Source organism: Acomys minous (genome assembly GCF_964271855.1).
Source record: "Acomys minous genome assembly, chromosome: 17".
NCBI classification, from domain to species: Eukaryota; Metazoa; Chordata; class Mammalia; order Rodentia; family Muridae; genus Acomys; species Acomys minous.
In genome coordinates, this window is record NC_140500.1 from 66,090,892 (window position 1) to 66,118,484 (window position 27,593).

At 41.1% G+C, this 27,593-nt stretch overlaps 1 protein-coding gene across 2 annotated transcripts in view; it reads left to right on the forward strand.

The window, feature by feature from the left end:
* Positions 1-27,593, forward strand: part of CTNNA2 (catenin alpha 2) — a 1,110,979-nt gene that overhangs the window by 574,011 nt on the left and 509,375 nt on the right. The gene's annotated exons all lie outside the window — the stretch shown is intronic.

Below are 27,593 nucleotides of genomic sequence, written 5' to 3' on the forward strand. Positions count from 1 at the left end.
TCTGAGCTCTGCCCTGGCCAGAGTAGCAGAGCTGGGAAAATAAGCCAAATGAGGTACCGTGGGTTGAAGCAATTAATATAGACTATTATGAAATTAAGCTTCTGTGAGATGAGTCTTACCAGCAAGAGAATTTTAGATTGTCTTAGAACTTCTACAGTTCAGTAACCAACAAAACCATCAGCAGATTAAAACAAAACAAAACAAAAAACAGAAAGTGATAGGAAATCTCACCAGCATGACTGTCTAAAGATGGCCTGAGCATAGACATCCTAATGTGAAATTAGGAAATTTTCTAAGACCTCATCCCTAGAAAAAAAAAGCCACAGTCAGCTAAGGAATGCCCAAGGAGGGAGAATGAGTCCTTCCCAGGGAAGAGCACACTGAGTGCTTATCCAGTACCCAGTACCTAATGGTAATTTCTTAAATCATATATATATATATAACATTTTACAGACTGGACAGGTTTTGTTCATATACTTAGGAATACACATCACACAATAATATAATTATATTATATTGTATTATACTATAATCTAAAAAACATTTCTTTTTTAAAAAAATATTTTACTTATTTACTTCATGTATGAGAGCTCTATCTGCCTGTACATCTGCACGCCAGAAGAGGGCATAAGATCATATTATAGAGGGTTGTGAGCCACCATGTGGTTACTGGGACTGGAACTCATGACTTCTGGAAGAGCAAACAATGCTCTTATCCACTGAGCCATCTCTCAAGCCCTCAAAAACATTTTTTAAAAAATGAAAACAAAGTAAAAGTGGGATGGCAGCTAGATGGTGGTGGCATACACTTTTAGTCCAAGCACTCAGGAAGGAGGCAGAGGCAGGGCAATCTTTGAGATCAAGGCATGCCTGGTCTACAGAGCAAGTTTCAGGACAGCCAGGGCTACACAGAGAAAGCTATCTTGAAAAACCAAGCCAAATCAAACCAAACCAAACCAAAAATGGGATGGCAAGAAGACACAGCAAAGAGGGTTAACAGGAGCTAGGAGATTGAGTGTTTGAATTATGTGCTGAGAGCCCTTGGAATGTTATGAGTTTTTGAGATATTCTAAAATTTCCATGATTTATAGGATAACCTAAGCCAGAGTAGCACAGTTTCATTGAACAGCTCTCTAGATGCACCAAAGGATTAAGTACAGCTAATAGCACCTGCTTCTCCATCCTGCCATCTTTGACTCCTGATGAGAATGAATAGGAAAGTTTCAAGTGTCTTTCTTCAGAAGTTCAGGAACTTTCCCTGAGCTTTCTTTAGACACACACACACACACACACACACACACACACACACACACACACACACACACACAATTTTGACTCCGTGTAGAAGAAGGATTTCATGAACTCTTATAAAGCTCACCCTTACACGACTCTTTCGAAAAGAAGCAGACAATAAAAAAGAATAGAAACATCAAAGGTAACGGAGTCCTGAGTATAACATAAAGCTGTTTGCAGAAGGAAGAGGAAGGATCTCATAATTACAGTGAGAAGTTCTATTCTGTCATTTGCTTGGATTGAAAAATCACTTTCAAATACCCGGGAACTTACTTGTCAAAACATTACTTCCTATTTTGCTTGATGGAAAGAATTTAGATTTTTGAAGTGCCCTGGCAGGGCACTTCAATCAGCCACATCACTGGCTTTCAGTGGTTGTTATGAAGTGTCTAGGGCTAGAGATCCTGCCCAGGACTGAAAGATGAAGAGTGTGAAGTCAAAGGGCTCTGGTTCTGTCTCCTTTCTATTTGATAACATCGACTGTTCAGATGTCTGTTATTTTTGTGCCATGTCATAATTTTAGCTCTAACTCAGATATGTTATAGTTGAACAAATATTAGAAATCTTGATGTATTTAGACAAAATATGATGGTAGTGAGTTGACTCAGCCTAGTAGAGCTGTATTCACAAAATAATACAAATTTGACAAGTTCAACAGGTGTGACTGTAACGAGGCAAAGAATGTCTAACTTGGATCCTAGGGCAAACATCACACAGTGCAGTTTCTCCCCTAACACTGCCAGGAAGGACCTTTAGAACCTGTAAGTTAACAATAATTTGGAAGCTTTGGTCCCCATCTAAACCCATTCTATAAAATTAACTACAAGTAATTTATTAATAGACGACTTCACGTACAAATACAGGTTGTAACAGTGTAGCAGCCTTGCATCTTACAGTTTTATAGCAGTGTCACTTTGAATCTGTTCATCAGTGATTGCTTCCTAGACCCTCACTGCAGCACTTATATAGTGATGTGAGCACACTGTAAATTACTTTTTAAATTACAAATTACAAGTAAATTGTCAATTATATAGTGATGTAAAAATGTAAGCACTAGTGGTCATGTCCCTATTCTATCCTGTCTCTTAACCTTTATTTGTCTTAATTTCTTAGTTTTATTTGGCTTCCATTATTAGTTTTACCTAGGTCATATCTTATTAGCTGAACTTTGTATATCTCTCTATCTGTAATTGGACAGCAGCCCTGAGATATTTTTTCTTGGTCATAGTCTCTATTGGTCATATTATCATTTTCTTCCTCCCTTCCTTCCCTCTCTCCCTCCTTCCTTCCTTCTTTCTTTCCTTCTTTCCATCCTTCTCTCCTTTCTTTCTTTTGTTTCATTCATTCATTCACTCATTCATTGATCCTGAAAAGTGTAGAATGCTTATTCTAGGTTAACTTTGTTCTCTTATCTACATACTTGACAGTTGGGCTGAAGACTTTTTCCTAGTGAGAAACACCCTGCATATTAATTGTGTAGGAGCATCTTTTTCCCTACCCACTAGGTGCCCATAGTAACACTTTAACCATTAGCAGTGGCCAAAATTGTCACAAGGCATTGTAAAACATCACCCCTGCTACACATTAATGACTTTTCTAAAAGCTATGGCTACAAGAGTAAAAAAAAATCTTGAAATTGTAAACATGCATGCACCAAGAAATATTGACAGACGAAACATATTTTCCAGCTACTAACTCATATGCCAGATTTGAGATCAACAATTATGTCAAATCAAATGAACACTGGGACATTTATAGACTCAGATTTTTCTAGGTTGAGTTATTCCTAGAAGGTCATTCTCATCTATATTGAATGATTCTTTTTCCTAGTCACACATCCACTTATCCAAATAATATTTATTGGAAGTTCATTGGCTACTGGGGACATTATACACATGGCTCTTTCTATAGCTTGCCTACTCTATCTACAGCCTCCATCACTAGTCACTAGTTACTCTTAAATAGTTTGTAGAGCTTTTATTTAGGAGACCAAGCTGCCTGTCATACCATTTACATTTAACTGTGTGTGGGTACTTCATATAGGATAGTAGAGATCTTAAATTTCTAGGTTTAGTTAACAAGTCAGTGTTCTAAAAAGCATAATATGAGACATGTTCTTTGCTTGGCTAATAAATTTTTGAAAGTTGAAACATCTTACTTCAAATGCATTAGATATATTTTTCCAGAAAGTCCAGGTCAGCAACAGGGTGGCACTCTTCATAGTAATTACCGTGGTGACTCATAATAGCCATCATTGGTTATCAAATATGTAAATAACTTTGCATGAAGGTTCCACTCACCATCTCTAACAAAATGTTTCATCCCCAAGTTACACCGTATTAATTGGTCCTTGGGTGTTCGTGAGTATTAAAGATGTAATCATTTTTTAAACCACATCTCTCAGGGCTATCTGGGATCTCCTCTGAAACATCCTGCTCCCAGACAATAGACCTTGACAGAACCATACTCCAAAGATAGACCATAAGAGATCTACTTATGATAGAAAGCAAACAAAGGTTGGAGATATAGCTCAGTGGTTTGCCTAGCAGTTACATGACTCCAGAGCTCGAGGCAACTTCTCTACGTCTAAAATCCACAGTCATACTGTGACTTCCAGAGACACAAAGGAAAACACAGTACTCTGATTAATCTCATTGGCTGAATCCTGAAACAACTGTCAATCTTAACTAGACTCATGCGATTGCAGCCATTTTGGAAGTTCCAGTTGCCCTGAAGCTCTCGCTATAACATGTAGCTTGTAAGTGAGCTGGCTCTGTGTACCTCTCTGCAAACTGAAGAGCTGTCAGCATATAAACGATGGTGGTTCTTTTAAAGCCACGTAGTCACTGGGTAGATTTTAATCATCTATTTGCTTGAGATGACTTAAGATTTGCTCACCTCTGAACTCTCTGTTGATTGGTTTTTCAAGTTATACAATCAATTTCTGATAGTTTTAAAGGAAGAGTTGTGTTTGTTTATAATCACAGACATGTAACCTGTGTGTGATGAGGGCCTAAGGTAAAAATGGTGCATAAAATAGATGTCTCTCATGGGAATAGCGATCCTGACACTGGGGCACTCAGGGTCACAGGGACAGACAGAGCAGCCTGTAAGCAAAAGGAAATTCTTGACACCAATCACACTTTCAAGCAAAATGTCTGCTGTAAATCATTTTTAGGTGCCTCTGAATCCTCAGCTTTCTGTGGTGTCCTGTTGAGATGTTGTATTTGTTCTTCTTATACATAAAACACTTAATGGTCCAAGCAAGCTTCTTGTAGCAGGCTAATGCATTTGCTCTCCTGTTTTATGGACAGTGTTTTGCACTATAATCATTTATGCCTCGTAGTGGACTTCTGAGCCCCTTCCCACCCACTCTGTTCTGTCAGAGTAGTCAGGTGCCATGTGCAGCCCTGTGTGGTTCTGTAGAGAAGCTCGATTGATAAGCCATCAAATTGCTCCTGACAGGGTGGTTTTAAAAGCTTTTAGAGCGGATGTGCAGAGGGAAGTTTTGTCTTCATGGAGTCAGTGTGGCTCATCCATCTATATTAAATGTCTAACGGTTACACTGAACAAGAATGACATGTTAAATAAGAGTGAGTACTGCTTAACTTTTTAATGTCATTCTTCAGAGCCAAGGACCTGATTCCTCTGGGTGAGGGTGGTGGCTAATGTACACAGTTCAATTTACGATATTGGCTTTCTTTCTTGCCTTGTTCCACTGTTGCTAATGTGTGTCTCTATTTTCGGCGTAATTGAAAAAAAATCTCCATCTCTTGTGACCATGAAGTCACTACTGAAGAGTCCTGGCAGATCTGTTCTGCAAAGGCTTAAGGACAGTCAAATTGCAAGAGGTAGGGAGCTCAGAAGTGACATCAAGAACAAAGGAGCATTGAGAAGAGGCACCTTCTTGTAATATAAAAAAAAAAGTGAACATTAATAAATCAATAGTCAGGTGAGCAGTAGAGTCCCAAAGCATTCAAAGAGGTGACAAATGATAGCTGGTCCAGATGGAATATTCAACTCTGTAATAACCCACTTGCCAAAATGTAAAGGGGTGGCTGGAGAAAATGAGGTGCTGGTTCTTTTCAGCTTATCAGTCCTGGCTGGAGTAATGCAGGAGAGGAAGCAGGGATCCACACCATAAATGGATGAGTCTTACCACCAAGGCCGCTTCTCATCCCAGGGTTTTCTTTATTTTTCTTTTTTCTTTTCTTTTCTTTTCTAAGTATCTGTTTTGCACCTTCAGTGTGACTCAGCAGGTAAAAGTACTTGCTGCGTAGCCTGATAACCTAAGTTATATGAACGAATATATATACACATACATATACATATATAGTTATATATAAACAAATAAATAGTAAATGTTTTTAATGTTTTTAAAAGACAAAGTATTGGTAGCATATAGTGCGTATACATAATAATGGTCCTCATGAGCCCTTCCTGTCTCCATGACAGAATATAGACAGACCTAATCTCATCCTCATCTTGTACTGATATTCACAACTGCTGTGAGTTCCAGAGTATTACAACCAGCCAGGTGTGGTGGCACATGCCTTTAATCCCAGCACTGGGGAGGCAGAGACAGGTTGGTCTCTGTGAGTTCAAGGTCAGCCTGGTCTACACAGGGAGTTCCGGGACAGCCAGGGCTATTACACAGAGAAAGCGTGTCTTGAGAAACAAACAAACATACAAACAAAACCAAAAAGAGACTAAGAAAACAGGGTCATACCTACCACGAAGCATGTCACACCACTCCACACCTTTCTCCAGTTCCTCACATCTTTCTTCCTCCTCTTCTACAATGTTTTTTGAGCCTTGTAGCAGGTGATACGATTTCCCATTTATGACCAAACATTCAACACTTTAATTAGTTATGACTCTCTATTGATCACTGCAAAAAGAAATATTTATGACCAAAACTGAAAACAGAATTAATCTGTGAGCAGGAACATAAACATTTAAAGATAATTTTATGTACGTATATCCATTCAACAAAATAGCAATGGTTGCATCCTTGCCTAAGACCTATGCCTTCCTCCACCACAGGTTTATAGTACCAGACCAAACATAACTGCCTTCCTGTGGAGTAAGCCTCAAACCCAGGGAGAAAACATTTGGACACCTCCCACAATAGTTTCACTACTGTTCCATGGTGAGGGTTTGGGGCGTATCTTGCCTAGCAGGTCAATAACATAGCAGGAGTTCTTGGCTAAGTCAGATTGTTGATAACAGTGCTTCCAATGTAGCCTGCACAGGAGTCCCAGCACTAAGAGGGCTAGTCTGAATGGAGTTAACTTTCACTTCATTTCTAGTTTAGTTTCCCTCTATTCTGTGATCAAAGAAAGTGGTGTTTTAGCCATAGGGCCTTACCATCTTGTTTTAAGCAACTGCCAAGCCATGGCAATCACCTGTTCTGTTCTGTGGCTGTCACTGGCCTACCTGACCAGCAACGTATGGAGTAGTAGCCCACCTCTGAGGATGCCATTGAAATCAATGACTACAGTCAGCAAAGTTGTCTGCATCAAGGCTTTTACACTGTGAAGAGTGTTTTCTGTTGATCACATTTCACAAGTATTTTGACAGACCTACGTTCTATTTCCTGGGGGCTTGGGAAATTGTGAAGCTGTACTCTCCAGACAGCAGTTCCCTCTTGATTCCATGAGGGAAAACTGTTTCTGTTTTCAAAATAAAGGAGCATCTGCATAAGAGGAAGGGAGGTTGGCACTGCCTTTTTTTTTCCACCCTGTGCCCAAAAGTAACTCTCTCCCTGAAAGATCTGCGCCTCTGATACTTCCCCAAGTGGGTAGCAGAGCTCTCTTGAGCAAACAGCCATCTCCTCTGCCTGTTGCAGTCTGAACATTGGCAGGCAGGCAGAAATTCACAATAGTCTGACCTTGGAGTCCACTGTTAGTCCTGTTACAAGTAGCTTGTTGTAGGACACAAAGTCCCGAGAGAAGGTTAAGCACGGTTCTGCTTACAGTTCTTCTTTCGCCTCTGTCAAGACTTGTCCATACTCCCAAGCACTGCTGTGCTCTAGGTGTGAAGATACCGAATGGCCTTCCCTGGTCATCGTTTGGATGGCTGACCTATGAAAGTACAGGCCCAGCAGCACGTACAAGAAAGATCAAACGCCTTTATGGCCTCTGTGGTTTCAAGCCACTAATGTTTTCCTAAGTAGTGTTGATTGTTTGGGCTAAAGATATTCTCCCATTAAGCGATAATTATCCAAACTACATAAGCAGAATTAAGCACATGTGGCATGCAGACATGTACCTCTCACAGCATATTTTCTTATTCTCTTTTTTCCTTCCTTCCTTCTTTCTTTCCTTCTTTCCTTCCTTTCTTCCTTGTTAGCTCTCTCTCTCTCTCTCTCTCTCTCTCTCTCTCTCTCTCTCTCTCTCTCGTCTCTCTTTCTCTCTCTCTCTTTCTTTTTTCTATTTTGGGATAGGCTTTACTTTTTAGCCTGGGCTGGTCTTGAATTTGTGGCCAGCCTCCTGCCATAGCCTCTCTACATGCTGTGAGTATACAGGAACCACTATATCAGGGTTGTATTTCCTTTTTAACATTTTATTTAATTTTTATTTTATATGTACTACTGCCTACATACCTATATGTGCACCCCCATGCATGTCTGTTGTTCCCAGAGCCCAGAGGAGGGATTCAAATAGGCTCTCCTGGAACTCGACTTACAAATGGTAGTGAGCCACCATGTGAGTGCTGCGAACTGAACACGAGTCCCTACAAGAACTGCAAGTCCTCTTTACTGCTGAACAATCTCCAAGACCCATTTATTTCAAGGTATATTATATAAATAGAAAGACCAAAGATGTAAATGACCTTTCAAGACACAACGGGAATCTTGTCTATACCTAGAAACATGACTGGAGAATGGTTCCTCCTATTTCCCAGGGTTGTTCAACACTGTCAGTACCCCTGCTGGTTCTGTTGCTTACTGGGTCTTCTGCTAGCCATTGCCAGACTCCAGAGATTCTTGGCATACCATCTCATGATCAGACCATATAGTATAGTGCTTTTCTAGGCATACCCAGAACCACTTACTAGAGGTCCCCACCCGCTTTTCTACTGCCACCACAATATACAGACACAGACGCCTTCACTTAACCTGAAACCTTATGCTCACATTTGTATCTGAGTTCCTCTCCCTTTCCCCTCCCTTCATTGCCACTTCCACTCTTTGCTGACTTTTAAGTTCCATCTCAAACTCCATGGCTTCTCAGGCTCCCCAGCTATGGAGTAACAGTTTGGTCACCCTTCTCCCCATACATGGGAGTTCTTTCAGATTGTGCAGCAGTTATCTCATACCTCCTCTCTAGGGAGACGTGGAAACTCGGGCTCTGGGGAGGATCACAGCCATCACACCGGAGAAGGCCTGGAATGCTGTACCTGGGAATGGTAGCTCCCAGCAGGCAATGCACATTTTCTGCTATTTAGGTTTTCAGTTCCTAGCTGCAACGTTGAGGGTTTCCTTGCACTTTATAAAAGGGTTTACAGTCTGTCGAGGGACCATTTGGGGAAACCTACAAGATGTGTTCATTGCATTAAATGACCACTGGTCTTGGATGAGAACACGATTCGCTTTAATTGCCTGCTTACCAGAATGTGAGGGAGGGAAAGAGCTTCACCTGTTTTCCCGGCATGGCTTCCGAAAACGGATATTTATTCTGACACATGACATTTGTACTCCTCTTAGAAAATACGCCACCCTTTCATTTACATGCAGACCTCAGAGACGTTTACTGTTTAATGTTGGTTGTAATAGCTGCTAGGTAGTCTGTCTGATGTTTTGGGGGCCGAGGCTCCTCCCTTTCTCGTCTCAGAGGCAAAGCTGAAAGCTTGGTTTGTTCCCCGCATACATAACTGCGATGCACAAAGGCTAACCCTGACAGGACATGAGTGCATCTCTTAATGGGCCCTCTTCACTTTGCCTCTGTCATGTCCCTCTTTCTATGTGTAGTGTAAATAGTTTTCTCCTATGCGCTGTGCCTTCTGGCAGCCCAGAACTCCATTATAGCTTCCTACTGTATCTACATATACTTTTCTCTTAAGGGCAGGCTACAGCTAGTCTTGCACTACTAAGTGCTACTGTAATGCTTTTAGTCCAATTATCTGCCTGGATTCAAGTTCGTAACAAACGTCAGCACGTCTGGGAATGAAGCTCAGTTCTTCTGAATGTATGGGCATGGGGTCCAGAGTCAAAAGCACTGGTCATGTGTGACTTTTCCTAAGAAGACATGATCAGTTTCTATTCACCTCAGACAGAACACCAACAAAAGATGAAAGAAACCATTCCATCTAAGTCTAACTTGATGAATCAATGAGTGTTTGGGGGGCTTCCTATAGGAGCATGGGTGGTTTAGTGACAGGCACTCCAGGAAAAGGGCCAACCCTAGAATCAAGACAGCTACATCCCTGACCCTCTTACCTAACTTCAAGGAAGGCTAAGGAGCCTCTTCTAAAAAGGAATGATTTAATTTGGGGGACATAGCTATGCAATAGACCAGGTTTCTGTAATTAAAAAAAAAACAGTTATGATTCACTAAAAGGTTTGATTTTTATTGCTGGGCAGTATATAGTAAGAGCCACAAAAATAATGGTCTCTCATATACACCACTTTTCAGGACACAATTATGGCCCAAAATATTGCAGAAAATCCTTATCTTGGAAACATGAGATATCTATTCCGTGTTCCTTACACCTGTAATCTTAGCAAATTATACCCTGCATACCATGCCTCCAGGATCTATGCCCTGACTCCCACTGGTGGCTTAGATTTTTATATTCCCTGTATTTCCTGATGGTCTGTTTTTGTTTGTTTGTTTTTGTGATAGTGTGCAGTTCTTGGACTTTGGTCAGGGCTTGTGTGCCTAACATTAGACATGCAACTCCTGCAGCCAGAACGGCCTCTTCTATCACCACTTCCACTCCCTTCATCCACCTGCTGCTTCCGCCAAAATTGCTGCTTCACAGTCACTGCTGCTGCTGGCACTGCAACATTGCCTCCCCCGTCCACTCTGTCACTGCTGCATGAGCCTGGGCATCAGAAAAGTGTCCAAAGAACTAGTCCAGATGGCAGTGCAGCCACTTCTGTGTTTCACTCCCTGGGTAATTACGGGCTGCCAATTAAGGGGGAACACAATGAAAGGCAATGAACATTTGATAAAAAGAAAATCAGAGTATGTTTTGTTGGCTTTCTAGATTGTAGTTTTGCAGGATTAATGAAGACTGCCTGATCATCCGTATGCCTTCAAATCTACATTGTCGATGGGTCTTTTTAGAGGAGACCCAGGACTTCTGAGTGGACGTGACAAGTCCTAGAGCATAATCAAGATCTGGAACTTAGGTTCTTGGCATTGTATATGTGAACATGGCACACAAGGGCATATATGCATGAGTGATCCTTTGCACTTGCTTGTGTATATGTGAGTTATGTGACTTTAACCAGAAACAGGTGAACAAGTGTCTCTTCATTTCAGACAAGGTAACAGCAACAGATCAAAGTAAAAATTTACGTGTTATACAAGATGAACTTGGCAGCTTATTAGTTAGCAAGGGTGATGGTTTACTCACCGGAGTATGGGTGCTCAAGGGCAGCATGGGTGATAGCTGAAAAGACCTGCATCCCTAGTGCTTCCTATAAAACTCAGAGGCAAGTTCATCAGAAATTCCCCTCTCCCCAACAACCGTTGACTGTTTTTATAACTTTACGGAGGGTGTGAATTGTGCAACTTGCTTAGTATCACAATAGTGTAGAGTTGTTAACTTCCTGAGGCTTAGAAATTCCCCTCTTCCATCTACACAGGACTGTTTCAGTTTTGGGGATACAGCTATACAACAGTGTGTGTGTGTGTGTCTGTGTGTCTGTGTGTCTGTGTGTCTGTGTGTCTCTCTGTGTGTGTGTACTGTGTTGTATCTCTCAAAACATAGAAAACTACTGTAAGTTTTCCAGAGAAATAGCTGATTTTCATTATAATTACATAAAGCCCCAAGCATGCACCCTCATATCAAGTTGTAGGATTCCATAAATGTTTGATGAAGGAAATTTTTTAAAAACTAACTAGCTAAAAATCCCCTTCCCATTTAGAGCACTTTTTATTACTAAAAACTCCAAATAATTAGGAACCAAGCAGTTACTGTTCTACAGCAAACTACCTAGTCAACATATCAAAAGCTACCAAAATTGAGAAGGGAAATCAAAGAAACACAAACATGTATCATTCCCTATCCTTGCTTTTCTGTGCTTAACAGAAACGATTGACAATGAAAATAAATAAGTTCCACCTGACACAAATGTAGTTTATTGTTCTCAAAATGTCAGCAAGGTGCATAGAAAGCTGGGAAATATGAATGTATGCAAGTCCCAAACTCAAACTTATATCCCTTCAATTCTAGAGCTCAGGGATGCTTGAGCATGCTTTAAGAATTTGGAATAATAAATAAAAAATTATTTGGTTCTCTTTGTTATTTCTTTTGTCTGAATGTCTCCTTAACAAACCCAACCCTAATATTTTTTCAGACAGCTAACCTTTGCTGTGCTTCTACAGCTAGCCTTTTGAATACCTGTTTATGTCTTTGGCCTTTTCTATTTCCTTTCTCAGCCCTCTCTGGTGGAAATTCCAACAAGATCTGGGGCTGCATTCAACAGCCAGCGCCCTGGTACCCACAGACATGCTGCTGCTGCTATGCCTAGAGTCAGAAAAGACACCACTTCTGTCTCCTTTCCTCTGCATTTCCTCCTGGAGATGCTGATCCCCAAGGCTAATGGTGCTGAGACTGTCAGCCAGTGCCCTCAAGGGCTCATTGAGATGTCTCTGCTTCCAGGTATCAGGCTGTGTGTCTGCCTATCCTCACTCAGTATTTGTTGTGCATCCTTGCCTAGGTGCTGTTCATGGCTAAGATTAAAAAGAGAGGGGAAAAAAAGCAAACCAGAAACAGTTACTGTTTTATTTTCCATTTTTTCATATTTGTTTGTGAACATCACAGAAATCTTTGTCTTTCTGTTTTCAAGGCCAACCAGAGTCAGTTGACTTGATTCATACTCACTTTTTGTTAATGCTCTTATTAGTATATATTATTCTCCATTACTTTATATTATTCATGTATTGTAATGACTTTCGTTGTGATGTATTAATACCTATACCCTATATATTTTGATCTTATCGATCTTATGTGTTCCTGCCCCTCATCACTTCCTATTTTCTGTCTTGTCTCCTCTATGATGGTTAGTTTTTTTCAACATAATACAAATTGGAGTTATCTGGAAAGAGATAACCTCAATTGATCTATTAGACTGGCTTGTGGACATGTCTGTGACACATTTTCTTAATTAATGATTGATGTGTTAAGGACCTAACCACTATGGACAATACCTAGGTGGGTAGTCCTTGCCCTCTGGGGATAAAAGCAGGCTGAACAAGCCAAAGGAAGAAGCAAGCCATAGAAAGCTATGGCCTCTGCTTTGGTTCCTGACTCTAAATACCAGCCCTGATTTCACTTGATGATGGATTGTAACTTATAAGCTGAAATAAAACCCTCTCCTCCTCACTTTGAGTTTAGCTATGGTATCTATTGTTATATTGAAAGCAAACTTTGGTCCTTAAAGGGAAGCAGTGCTTGTGTCAGGTACAGGCCTCATTGGAAAGGAAGGAACTCTCTGGTCCTTCCTAGGAAGGATGCTGCTCTGTTTCTTCTCTGTACCAAACATGCCTCTCTTTCAGATTCCTTTTCCTCCTTACTGCTTCCTTTCTCTCAACTTCCATTCCTATAAAAGAACTAATTAGCATACCACATGCCCCAGTAATGAAACATCACACCAAATGTAACATTAGAAAGATGGTGAAGGGTATGGCTAATTTTGTAAGAACTCAGCACCAGCTTCTGCTTAGGAAGGGAGGAAAGAATATGTGGAACAGGCTGAGATGTGGGGAGGATTGATGGTGGAAATGCACAAGTGGTCAACTTCATGCACATTTCCTAGAACTTTCTTGAGTGCTAGAGGGCATGTGATGTGATGATAACAACACAAATTCCCCCCACCCAGCTCTGCAACCTAGAACCACTGTTTACCATTTCTGGTATACAATATAGAAAAAGATACTAGTGTCACCCTCTTTGGGTTGTTGCAACATTTTTTAATATTTTTATTTTATTACACATATATAAAATAAACTACATACAGCAGGGAAAACCATATGACAGTCATGAGTTCTATAAATGTTACATTCATAGTGGTTTGGCTATTTGTATTTGTCCAGCTTGAAGTAAACATCTTTCCTGTCTTGTTGGGTCTAAATTTCTGAATGAAACTCAATATCTATCCTATCTAAACTCTAATAGCTGACCTTCTTTATCTTGATCTAAAAAGATCTTATCCCCTAACCAACTAGACTTGATTGTAAAACTATACTCTCTGGCCTTCAATACACCTCAGAGACATGAGAAGGAAAAAAAATAAATAAATTCCTGAGTGAACTAGCAGTGTGAGTTAGCAGCTTCCAAAACGAACAAATTGATTTAGGCAGTTTACTGCCTGAACAGTCACCCAACACTTTCTATAATGTTGGAGCCTCATCTTTGGTTTCTGGCCCAATATGTCTGCCAGACTTATTTGCAAGGCAGGAACTATTGAGGACTTGCTTACCCTGTCTTGGCAGAGTGCAGCCATTGACTCTGCTTGCGTCTAAGTTGCCCATTTTTAGGCAGATTCTGTTTGTGGCAGGAACGAGGACATTTTGCTCAGTGACTGGTTTGCCACCTTTGAAGCCATCTCCATAAGGAGGTTCTTTGATGCTTAATATCTTCTTTGAGGTCAGCTGGGTGTTGTCAGGAGTTAACTTGTCTTGTTGTCAAAGAAATTTAAGATTATTTTTAAAAATCTTTAAATGCTATATTATGTGTGTTTCTGAGGCTTTTGAAGACCTTATTTAAATATTTTACCTCATATATTGATAGAGACATATCTATCTGTTAGATTTGGGATATATATTCTTGTGCCAAAATCTGACAAGTATTTGACATGCCCATGCTTTGTGCTGAAAGCTTTGAAAGTCCCCGGCCACAGCATTGGTGCTAACTAATAACATTATGATTCAGAGATTTGTTTTTATTATTTGCCTCCTACCACCTACATGTAGCTTTGAAATATCTTTAGGCTGATGGCTTTTCCCTGGAGAACATGTTTGGCCATTTTGGCTAAAATTTTTTCCCACTGATATGTTGGAAGGATATAAAATGATGTCTCCAGATACCTCTGCTGTTGGAAAGGTGAGCCACCCATTGTCTTAACTGGAAGACAAGCTCAGGCCATGCCTGGAAGAATGAAGCAGTGTTTTGAATGCGGCTGCAGAAAGGGTGCTAGCTTGTTTTCTGTGGCTTCCTATGAGCCTGAAGTCACACTCGGAGAAGAAGCTATAATAGGAGATGCGTGATTAGGAAGGAAAGGGTATCTGACATTAAACAGTGTTTTGAAGGAGAGAAAGTCATGTTCTATGATGCTCTCCTGGTCATATAACTTATATTAGGCCTCTCTAGTATTTTCTGCTTGTTAAGATGAGATTCTGTTGATAAACTAATTAACACCCAATCCCTGTGGCATAATACCACAAAGGATCTTATCTGTTTCTGACCTGACCCCTGCTGTGAGGGATCATCAGGGGGTGGGCCATCATTACATCTCTTGGCTCTCTAGGTGGATGCATGAGACGCCATTAATAATAGTCACTCTCAAACTTGGATTTCCAGGATCCCTGGCCTCTGAGGACTATTAAATATGGGTTTTAGTTATATATTTGACTATGTTAAGTATTAGAACTTATATAAAAACTTTAAAAAGAAAAGGTATCACTTCCACCATGCATGATGGCCCACACCTTTAATCCCAGCCAGAACTGGGAGGAAGGCAAGACAGGAAAATTGGTTATTAGTTCAAGTCCAGACTGGGTGGCATAGGAAAAAACAACAAAAACAAAACAAACAAACAAAAGATAAAATCTAATCAAAACAAAAAGAACTAATACACTTAAAACTAAAGATGTACCAATTACGTGACATATCAACAACACTGTGAAAAACAGCCATTGTCCACAAAGCAAAATAAACAGTGAAAACTGTGGTTTTATTTCACATCGCCACATGCCTTTTTAATTGTGTATCTTAAGAAAGGACATCTGTAAGCTCTACTCTCGTGCCTTGCATGCAGTCTATTGTGATATTTTGGTTTTTAGATATGCAGAAAGAAAAAAGAACCCTGAAATTGCTGGCATTTTGACACGCAAGCTCAGAAGTAATCTGGTGGTTTTGTCCATAATCCATGGCTTAAAATTCACTGCATGGAGGAAAGCAACTTCAGTTGAGGCAAGGAAACAAGGAAAACAGATGGGAGATTTAATGAGAACCACATTTAGAACCAAAGAATTACATACTTGATAAGATTTGTTGATGCCCTCTTTCAGAGAATTGATTGCAGAGAACTCAAGACCTTCGTTGCATTTTTTTTGGTAACCAAGGTATGTTCAGGTTCTTGGCCTTTTATTCAAGAAAGAAGTCAAGGTCCACACAGATTGCCAAGTATCAAGGAAACTTTATGCCATGCAAAGCGATAGAAAAGGTCAGGTCGACTGACAAGATTAACAGTAGGACCCATAAGTGAGCATACTCAAGGATGTATCCTGGGACCCCTTTTTATGAGGTCTAAAAGAGGAGAGGATGCTTACCAAAGGGCATAGATTGGGTTGCTCTCTGCTTTCAATTGTAGACTAGGTTACAAGACCATTTCTCTATAAAACATGTCCCTTCCCACAACGTATCTGATTTTGATCATATGCACACCCAGTTATGCATGTGCATATGATGGTAAATAGGAGATGCTCCCTAAAAACTCACTTTGAGGACATAGTTTGCCTTATTGCTCATGCACCTCAAAATAGTGTAATCCCATTTGACTTTTCATTCTTCTGCCTGGGTATAAATAGAGTAGGATTGAGTAGGTTATGTTTAAATCAGATTGTTGATAAAGGGAAAAGCAGCTCAGAGAAGGGTATGCATGCAGCTCGATGTACTTGGGGTCCTAAGTTGATAACGGTCTCCTAGGTGTGCTTCTCAGAGTAGGGAGGGTTGTGCATAGTACTTACAGAGAAGAGTCTTGGACTGCTGGGTGCACTAGCATTAGCAAAGGAGTGGGCTTGCCTATAGCCCAAGACAAGGGGGTCCCAGGTTGCTAAACAAGTCATAATGCTTGCCTGAACCAGTACCACTGTGTAAGGCCTGGAGTAAGAGTAAATGGAACTTTGTTCAGGAAATAATGTTGAGAAACCTGAAGTAAGCAGGCAAGGCTCAAGGTCCCTTGTTTGTCAGTATGTGGCTCCCTGCTCTCCCATCCAAAATGTTCCTATGCATAGCAATGGCTTCATTTGTTTCTCTTTTTTAAATTTTTAAAATTTTAATTTCTTCACTTTACATCCCAATTGTAGCCCCCTCCCTAGTTAGTCTTGTCTCATCCCTGTCCCACCCTCCCTCCCTGATCCCTCCTCATCCCCTCCCCTGTTCTAGTCCTCAGGAAGGAGGAGCTCTCCTCCCTTATCATCTGATCCCAGTTTATCAAGTCTCATCTGGACTACCTGCATCCTCTTCTTCTGTGGCCTGGCTAGGCCACCCCACCAGGAGGAATTGATCAATGAATGGACACCAGGGTCCATGTCAGAGATAACCACTACACCTGATATTATAGGACCCACAAGGAAACTGGGCTGCCTATCTACTACATCTGAGCAAGGGGTCTAGGTTGTTACCATGCATGGTCCTTCATTTCTTAACAATGTAGATTCTAATTCGGAGTGACACTGAAGTTCTGCATCTAACCTGTTGTGAAAAGATTTTCATTCATAATAGCTTCAAAAAGGAGAGAGAAAGAGAAAGAGAGACAGACAGACAGACAGACAGACAGACAGAGAGAAAGAGAAAGAGAGACATAGAGAGAGACACAGAGAAAGGCAGAAAGAGAGAGAGAGAGAGAGAGAGAGAGAGAGAGAGAGAGAGAGAGAGAGAGAGAGAGAGAGAGAACCAGAAATATAAACCAGGCCTTGGGATAAACCTAACCAAGGAAATGATATACCACTACAATAAAAACATTAAAGCATGGAGGAAAGGAACTAAGGAAGATACTAGAAGGTGGAACATAAATCAGAAGAATTAATCTTGTAAAAATGGCCATCCTACCAAAAGCAGTCTGCAGATTCAAGGCAATTCCAATAAAAAAAATTCCAGCTCTATTCTTCACAGTAATAGAAAAAGCAACCTTAAAATTCATATGGACACAAAAATGACCTCAGATATGCAGAGCCATCCTGAACTACTAATATTGAGACCATGCTGAGTTGTAATACTCTAAGGCCAATCTTATGTCCTCTGGGGGAAGCTATTCCCAGCTAAGATTTACCTCTTATTTCAGAAAAGCCATTAGCTGTCCTTCTACCTCCAACTAACCATTCAAGTGCATGGTGAATTCCATCTTAGAAAAACTGTGTGATCTCATACCTTAAGATGCCCGACCACTCTTCAAAACATAAATTTGATATTATCAGATTTTTTTCTGGTAACTTTCTAGAACCAGAAATAATGACTATACCTTTCTAAATTACAGTAGCTTCAGATAGTGTGTCTTTTTAATTCAGTTGATTTTATTTACTTTTGGATAACACTACCGGTTTGAGGTTCAGTCTTAATTTGCTTCAAAGCTGGCAATGGCTCTTATGTGTTTAGTCTGAATCACTATGTGCCAGTCTATGTTTCCAGGGGTGATACAAAAGTCTGACACTCACATTATACAGATGGCTGGAGAAGGAGAGAAGTAGATGAGACACTCTTTGCTTGAAGAGGCTCAGTTTCGTTCTCTATGATTTGCCATGCCAGAGAAAGGGCAGACAGGTATCCATATCACATGCATGACTAAGCAGGAGTTTGTGTACTGCTGCCTAATTGTGGCCCTGTTGACCACACCCTGTAAAGGCAATACCATTCATGCTTTTCAGATTAGAACAGCTTGGGAAACATTGAGGCTTTCAAATTTCCCATTCAGAGATTTAAATCTGAGTAATTTCCTTTTCCCTCTTCAGGATAAGGAACTCAAAAGCAGGGGAAAGATGTTTAGAATGTAGCCTCTTCTGCTGGGCTCAGTTCTGTTTTTTTCACTCTAGTGGAGCAAGCTCAGGTGATGGCTTAGCATAGTCATGGCAAGAGGGTGAGCATGCACATACACTTCCCCTTCCATTTCTGGTTTTAGATTTCCCTAGTCTTTGGCATTATCCTCTTGGCTTCAGGAGCCACCTGTTCGCCATCACAGCAAAGGACTAAAGCAGGGCGCTATTTCTAATATAGGTTACAGTATGCTTCCAGTTTCCTTACTGCTTTGCCATTAGTCTAAGGAGAAAAGGAGGTGGAGCACGGTTGTTGTGAGAGAGGTTTTGTTTTGTTTTGTTATTTGTTTTCAGTTCTCTGTAAGTCAAGCAGGAAGGGAACTGCCCTTCTGTCCCCTAAGCCCTTAGACTTCAACCCTGAGGGTTGGTTCTTCTATTCTCCTCCCTTGATCTCAAGAACACTGTCAGGTAAATTCACCAGGTAATAATATGCTTTTTAGTGCATCAGTTATGAGCAGTAGTCAAGTGAAGTTTGGTGACTCTTTCATGTATTTATTAGAACTATCAAGTGACACTTTGGTAACTGAATAATTCCCATTGTCACGGCTGATTCTGTATGTACTTCCTGAATTAGGCCAAGAGAAAGTGGTTATTCTAATTTGTGAACACCTGCTGTGTCTGGGAATGTTTGATGCAGCTGAATGGGGGAAATAGACACGATAAAAGGTCTGAGGTGTCTGTGATATTCAGTCTTACCTTACACATTTGTGCTCACAGATGTAGACTTATAATTTGCTGGGTCCTTTCACCTCATCGTTTCAGCTGCCCAAGGTGGAAAGTGGAGCAGGATGTAGGCAAACTTTCCCCAGTTGAGGGAGCACACCACAACCAGAAAGCAGGGCTGAGTTCTCTCACGTCTGCTACAATTCAAACTCAGACATAAGTTTTGTTTTGTTTTGTGTTTTTTTCTTTTTGGAGTGTGTGACTCTCTAAGACTCTCAGGAAGCTATAACTAATATAAAATTGACCCATCAATCAATTAGGTAAAAAGCAGCTTCACTGTTTTACTTGTACACAATCCATCTCTTTCTTGGGTAGCTATCACAACACTGTGATGCTTTAGAGTGCGAAAGTCAATAATAGCCCCTTCCTGCACTGGAGTGGTGGCTCACCGTCACAATGCCTCCTGCTATTCCAGAGGCACCAACTTTGATCCCTAACACCCACAAACGCTAACTCCAGGTTAAGGAAGTCTGATGTCCTCTTCTTGCTTCCATCAGCATCCACATGTACATTACACACACACACACACACACACACACACACACACACACACACACACACAAATAACAAAATCAAATCTTGTTTTAAAGAGAAAAGAAGCCCCATCCACCCAGCCAATAGACTCTGGTTCTCCCCTCTCATTCTCTGTAAATTGTCTGGGTCAGAGTTCTTCAAACTTGACTCAAGTACAACACTGCAAATGATTTCCCAATACCATGTAAAAAGCCTAGCTTTTGAAATTTATTTACCAATATTTGGTGTATATGTGTGTGGGTGTGTTCACGAGCGTGCACATGTGAGAATCTGTACTGGAGCTGGAGTTACAGGCAGATATAAGCTGCATGCTGTGAATGCTGGGAACTAAACTTGGACCCCATCTATGAGCAGCAAGGACTCTTAAATGCTATGCCATCTCTCTTGCTCATCATACACAAACTTATAAAAAAAAGATAGATGATCTTTTATGTACATTGCACATGCAAGAAATAACATAAACCATAACACATAAACCAAAACCAAGATATTGTTGCTGTACAAGTTAAGGTGAGGAATGTTTGCATCAGGAAAATATTGTGCTCTTATATTGCCCAACTAGTGTACCTCTGATGTGGAACAAGGTCTAGCATCCTCTTGGCTTTCTGAAACAGCAATCTTACAGCATGGAAGTCTCCTCCTACTTGGCCCTAACTAGCCTACAGGATGGAAGCATAGTTATTTTAACATTTTTCCCCAAAGTAACTAGAATCCAAAAAATCCCCTTGAACTAGGAGGTTTTCTTATTTCTGATCTATTGATTAGAGATTACAAGCTTTAGTTCTATAATAAGGAATCTGCATTTTTCTCTTATCCATAGTCCATAGCAGGTTTCGAAATGCCTTGGCATTAACTGTTGAGTGTGAGAGGAGAAGGCATCCTTTGTTATTCATATGAAGCCCCCTCTTTTCTTCAAGCACATTTAAATTTATGCTAATAATCCCTCTTACAGTAACAATCTGGTTGCCAGGGGAACCAAACTTGTGGTTAGAGGACTGGCTTTCTTAGTGACAATCATACCTTCACTGGAGGAGGAGACTGTAGATTGGCACCAACTATGATGTCCAAAGCTCAAATCAACCCTGTCTGGTCTGTGAATTACCATAACCACCCAAAAAGATGGGACTCGGTGGAACTTCTAGCTGTAAGACCACATGAAAGTCTAAAAATGTTGAAATGGGGGACATTGGGTCTCTGACTGTAAAGATGTCTTGGTAGCCTCAGGTGGGCTTAATGGAGCAGTCATGCTGCCAGAAGCCCGTTGTCACACAGAGTGGCTCTAGCTTCTTGCCTCATGAATTTGAAGAATTAATTCCACAGACTATGGGGAAGGTACATTTTTAGAAAGCTTATTGTAAGTCTATGGGTAGGAGCTTAAGAGAAAGAAAGAAAGCCGAGCTCCTAAATAGCAGGAGTGGGTTCCAGAAACAGACTGCTGTTGAACTGCTAGTTGGGGGAATTTTATAGGATTTGTGGCAGAGAATGAGATGGAACGCAGGAAGGCAAACTGATAAGTCCAGTTGTCCTAACAACAAGGCCTGCATTTGGCTCTCCATCCCAGGCATCTGCACTAGAGTTTTTATGGCTCCTTCATGCATAGCCTGCAGGCAGCTGAATGACAGGAGAGGGATAAGAAACCAGACCGGGAAACTGGAGCCTGCAAACACTACTGTAATGTCTAGGCTTTGGACAGGGCCAAACCATAATATTCCCAATTTCTAGCCAAAAGCAAGAATTCTGGTTCCCATCCCTAAGCTATTAAATGAGTTTCTGTCTGCTTATCTCATCGGGGTGATCTCCCTGGAGTTGACACAGAAACCCAACCTTGACCCAAAGTCCTATACTTTAGGTCTGCTAGATCTTCAATGTTCCTCTTCTGAGTTGGAGCCTCGTTGAATGACTTTCCGAGAAGAGATGTGAACAAATCTCTATTTATCCCATCGGGGATACTGATAAGAACCCAAAGTAGTCTTGCTTAGTGAGCCAGTGAGTCTACCAGGGATACCCCCAGGAGATTGGCGGAGGAGTTGCTTCCAGGAGCCTGTGTGATTCATTATGATTTGACATTATCAACCTTTCCATGCGTCTCAAGATCTCACTCAACAAAAAAGGCAAAACAGTGGTAAGAAGCATGATTTTCCACTGGGACACAGTGAAACATGGGTTTACATAGTCAACCCAAACATAGTCTGGGACTAGCTATAGAGAAAACTGATTCCCCTCTTCTAGAAGCTCTCAGTTACCAAGAGCTCCTCTTCTAGAGGTGGGACTTTGTGTCCAAATCTCCTCTTTATGCTACTCTGTGGTCTGTCTTAGGCTTGCACAAGTCTTGTACACATATAGGCATAAAACTCTGTGAATGAGTTTGTGTGTGCAGCTGCATCCAGAAGACACTGTTCTCTTGTTCCCTATAGATCTGCTGGCTCTGGCTCTGTAATAAACATGTCAGGGCTTGTTTCAAAGCCCAGTGTAGGAAGCAGCTACATGTCAGGGCTTGTTTCAAGGCCCAGCGTAGAAAATAGCTGACAGCCCAAAAAGCTGACGTCTGACCAGATGTGTGAGTGATAGATAAAACCTTAGTAGTAAGTTCTGACCTAGGAGCAGCCAGGACTGCAAGTTGGTGATAAGAGTGCCGCAGAAAGCTAGATGTGTGAATTAGAGAGGGTAAGGCTAAAGTAAGTATAAAAACCCTGAGAAGAAGCAGCCAGTTCTCTTCGCTCTCTTAGCTCTTCTCTTCGCTCGCTAGCTCTCTCTCTCTCGCTGTCACCATGATTACCTAAAATGCTACCAGCCGATGGGCGCTCTCCCAGGACAGAGCAGACAGACATGCTGTCAGAAAACAACCCGAGAACTGAATCAAGTCGCAGCAGCGAACCTGTTCGGCAGAACTTCGCGATATCAGGTCGTATACCCTAATGGCATAAACTCCCAGAACATTGATATTATAAGATGCTAAATGCTACTCCTATTAGAATTAAGATAGTTTTAAGAGTGTAATGAAATGGTATTGGTGGCTTGGCCTTGGAGCCTTAGCCGCTGCCCTTTGCTGTAGTTGCCTTTGTATTGCTAATAAACCTCTCTTGTTAATCGTACCACTTGCTCTTGGCCTGACTCTTTTGTTCCGGATTCTGAGTGTAAACTCTCTGCTCGCGACAGCTGGCGTAGTCGGCAGGATCTGGAACAAGGCTGGGGAGAGGATTAGTTTATGCTAACTTTCCCCAATTTTCAAAAGGCTTGCATGTAATCTGGCTGAAAACTTATATCGAGTTACCAGGTGATTACCGGACTCCTCGATGATAGGAGCGGGGAAAGCCTGGGTCCGAAAACACCACCCTCCCTAAGGGTGCGGAAGTAGGACAAACTCAGTGCCTGATGCCGAGCTGGTTAATGGCACAGAGGAAAAGAACTCAATATAAGGCATCTAAAATTCAAACAAATGCTGAAATTTTTCAGTAAACGAATTGAAAGATTGGCCGATCTAAAATTTGAAAAATTAATCAAGAGCACTCAAACAAGTAACCTTCAGTGGTACCTTAGGAAAAGAGAGATTAAACTGCTATACTGGTTGGCAAATAAGCTGTGGAAATGAAGTCTTTAATTAAGAAAATGAGAGGTTTACATCTAAATCCAGCCACAGGAAGCCCCCCAGAAACTGCAGAAGAATAGAAATGGTTGGGAACAGCCCAGGCAGTTAAAAATAGAATTGGCATGAAACCTACTGATGTAAGAATAGGTCTTATCGACCCATCAGTAGTGCAACTGCTGGTGAACAGGCGCCTAAGAATGAAGTACCAGCAATTTTGGTGAAAACTATACAGGATATAGACAAGGACCGAATTATGGGCAAAAGGCTAGCCATGAATATAGTGAGGAAACAGAAGAACCTGGCCAGTTCATCTGAACCCTCATACTCTTTCCCGGTAGTAACTACAAGTAAAAGGACTCCAATCAGGAACATTGCCAGTCGTCGGAATCCCCTCAGCGATGGCAGACAGCCCCACTATACCCCGGGAACAGAGGTCAAAGAGTCCAGACCATACTCCCCACAGGAGATGGCAGATTTAAGACGGGAATATGCCCAAAATGGTCAGAAAGATGCACAATACATGGTCAGATTGTGGGAAAAAGGGGCTGACACAATCATTCTAACAGAACAGGAGATGGGACAAATTAGGGGATCATAGAGAACCCGTCTATCTATGAAGCATTGGAACATGTGTTGGACACCGCTAAAGGTGACACACACCCACTCCTGGATTGGATAACTGCAGCCTGGCGCTTAGCTTTCCCCACCCTAGATCTAACACAATTTGAAACAGCAGGTAGATGGACAACTTATGCAGAGGCAATTAACATTTGCAGAAAACTGGGTATTCTATGGTTCATATATAATGAGGCTAACACACCCCAGGCAGCACCATTTTTGCCATCCTTCAAGCGAATTATAGTTAAAGGAGCTCCACAACATCTAAAAATGAGCTTGACAGGAAGCATTCAGGGCTGCCAAACAGTGGCAGAAGCTATTAATTTCTTTAAAGGCTTCAGAGAATTAGAACAAGAACGAGTGGTATCTTTCCAAGCGAAAGTCAAACCTAGACAGCAAAAACCAAGATTCAGACCATTCCAGAATATCAAATTAAAACCCTTTGGCAGACAAGATCTCCAAATGCCTATAAGACCTAAAAATAAGTCCGGCATGTTCAATAGTTTCAGGGGCACGCCGATAAGACCTTTTAACTACAATTCCAACCGCCCAAGAGCAGTGATAAGACCTTTCCTGAGGACAAGACCTTTTTTAGGCAACGGGGGCCGCAGGGCTCCTCACCCACAAGCACAAGTCAGACAATGGCAACGGAACCAGAATGGCAGGACCTAGACTCCAGACCATTTGTTAACTTCCCAATAGATATAAATGGGAAATTACAACCAGTAAGGTGGCTACTGGATACAGGAAGTCAAATTAGTATTATAAACTGTCACTCAAACCAAAACAAAGGATTTAAAAATATATAGGTACAAGGAGTAAATTCAACTAAAACAGTACCAGTTATTAAGGTAACAGTAGACTTATTTGGTAAAAAATATGAGTTAGACATGGCAAGCTTTACTGCACCCTCAAGTGTTTTAGGAATAGATCATATTAAGATGCTTTTTCCAAAATTTTTGCAAATCAAAAATATTAAAAAATTCTTCACTAATTTAGCAGAAGTAAAAATAGAACCTGTAAGGTTACCAGAAATTAAGCCCTCCTTCACCCCACAATATCCTATAAAAGGGGGAATAGAGGACATTACAAACACCTTAAAGGAACTGCTTAAAGAAGGCATAGTGACACCTACCCAAAGTTTTAATTATAATTCACCCGTTTGGCCAGTATTAAAGCCAAATGGCAAATGGAGATTTACAGTAGATTATAGAAAAATTAATGAATTAAGTCCAAAAATGCCAGGAACCTTACCTGACATTGAGGATATATTTTTAAGAATAAGACAAGCAGCACTAAAGTGGATGGCAACTATAGATCTCTCAGATATGTTCTTTGGAATACCATTGCATCCAGCATCACAAGAAATAACAACTTTTACCTGGCAGTCAAAGCAATATAAATTTCTCAGACTGCCTCAAGGCTAGTTAAACAGTCCAATTATAGCCCACACCACCCTAATGAAAACCCTGGAGGACTTTGATAGTCAGGGGGTGGAGTTAGTATCTTATATTGATGATTTGATGATTTATGGACAGGACAAAGACAAAATTCAAGATACAGTAAAAAATTTAATACAACATTTAAGAGATAAAGGATGGACTATTAATCAAACCAAGGTTCAAGGACCTAGCAAACAAGTAAAATTTCTAGGAATACATTGGTCCACAGAAGGACCTAAAATACCAGAAGAAGTTATTAGTAAACTAGATACACTGGAACAGCCTAAAAATAAGCAGCAGGTGCAGCATCTGATAGGACTGTTTGGCTACTGGCGCCAACACATTCCTTATCAGCAACTCCTACTGCAGCCTCTTTACAAAATTATCAAAAAAGCTCAAGACTTTGAATGGTCAGAAGCACAGGAACGGGCGGTCAGAACCATGATTGACCTAATCAGACAGTATCAATCCCTTGGCTATATTAATAAGGAAGATACAGTAATAATAGAAGTATTGTATACAAAGGGATATGGCAATTGGAATATCTTTGCAAAAGGAAGTAGATTAACACCAATTGGCTTTTACTGCACAAAGTTCCCATGGTCAGAAAATAAATACTCTCTATTTGAGAGGACCATCTGGGCTACATATGAGGCATGCAGAACTGCCCACTCACTAATAAAGAATAACCCAACTGTGATCCGAACAGAAATGCCCATTATAGACTGGATTAAAGCACCAGGAGAAGCCTGGGCAGGACAACCCATGGAAGGCAAAGTACTTCACTGGAAGTGGTACCTGTCAGACTTTCTCAAACATAATAAAGTATCAACCCAGGGTCGTATATCCCAAGCCTCAGAAGAAGTTCTGAGATCAGGGAATACAGAAAACCCAACCTGGTTGATACCACCCAGTCTTATACCTAAGGGCGCTGAACCTGGCCCAGATCAGACCATTGGTCTGTGGGGCACTAAGGAGTTCAGCAAGAATATACCAAATGCATGGTTTACGGATGGGTCATCAACAACTACTAATAATATAGTGAAGTGGAAAGCTGCAGCCTATAGGCCAGAAGATGGTAAGGTCATAACTGACCAAGGAACTGAAAAGTCAGTGCAACACGCAGAAGTAATTGCAGCATTATTAGCAGCTAGACAAACAAAGCGGGAAAATAGGATATGTTCCCCACTATATGGATGGTGGGAATGGTTTAAAGAAATGGTAATGGTAGCAGGTATTGCTATTGTTGTCATTATTCTTGCAAAATTTGCTTTATCATGCAGAAATAGAAGAAAATATGCCAAACTTCAGAAAAGGACCCAGTGGAAGACGGTGTGACCTGTTACAGCGCAACGGACCCCGCATTTTCATCTCACACTTCTACCACAGGCATTTTGACCAAATCAATGATACCCCAAATAGCTTACAATCATGGGCAATTAGAACCCTGATAGCACCAATGATGGATGAAATGTTATTAGAATTTGCAGCTTTTAAAACATGTTATGAAATGAATAGAAGATATAGAATTTTAAAACATTTGCATATGGAAGCTAAGTTAAGGAAACCATTTACTTTAATTACTAGAAGTTTGCGCCATTATGACTTTGTAAACCCCAGCCCTGCGAGGCAACTGTTTAACCATCAATAGCCAACAATTGATGGCTTAACCAGGATGACACCTTTCATGTTGACATCATTTCAGGTGTCAGGGGGTGGAATGTAATAAACATGTCAGGGCTTGTTTCAAAGCCCAGTGTAGGAAGCAGCTACATGTCAGGGCTTGTTTCAAGGCCCAGCGTAGAAAATAGCTGACAGCCCAAAAAGCTGACGTCTGACCAGATGTGTGAGTGATAGATAAAACCTTAGTAGTAAGTTCTGACCTAGGAGCAGCCAGGACTGCAAGTTGGTGATAAGAGTGCCGCAGAAAGCTAGATGTGTGAATTAGAGAGGGTAAGGCTAAAGTAAGTATAAAAACCCTGAGAAGAAGCAGCCAGTTCTCTTCGCTCTCTTAGCTCTTCTCTTCGCTCGCTAGCTCTCTCTCTCTCGCTGTCACCATGATTACCTAAAATGCTACCAGCCGATGGGCGCTCTCCCAGGACAGAGCAGACAGACATGCTGTCAGAAAACAACCCGAGAACTGAATCAAGTCGCAGCAGCGAACCTGTTCGGCAGAACTTCGCGATATCA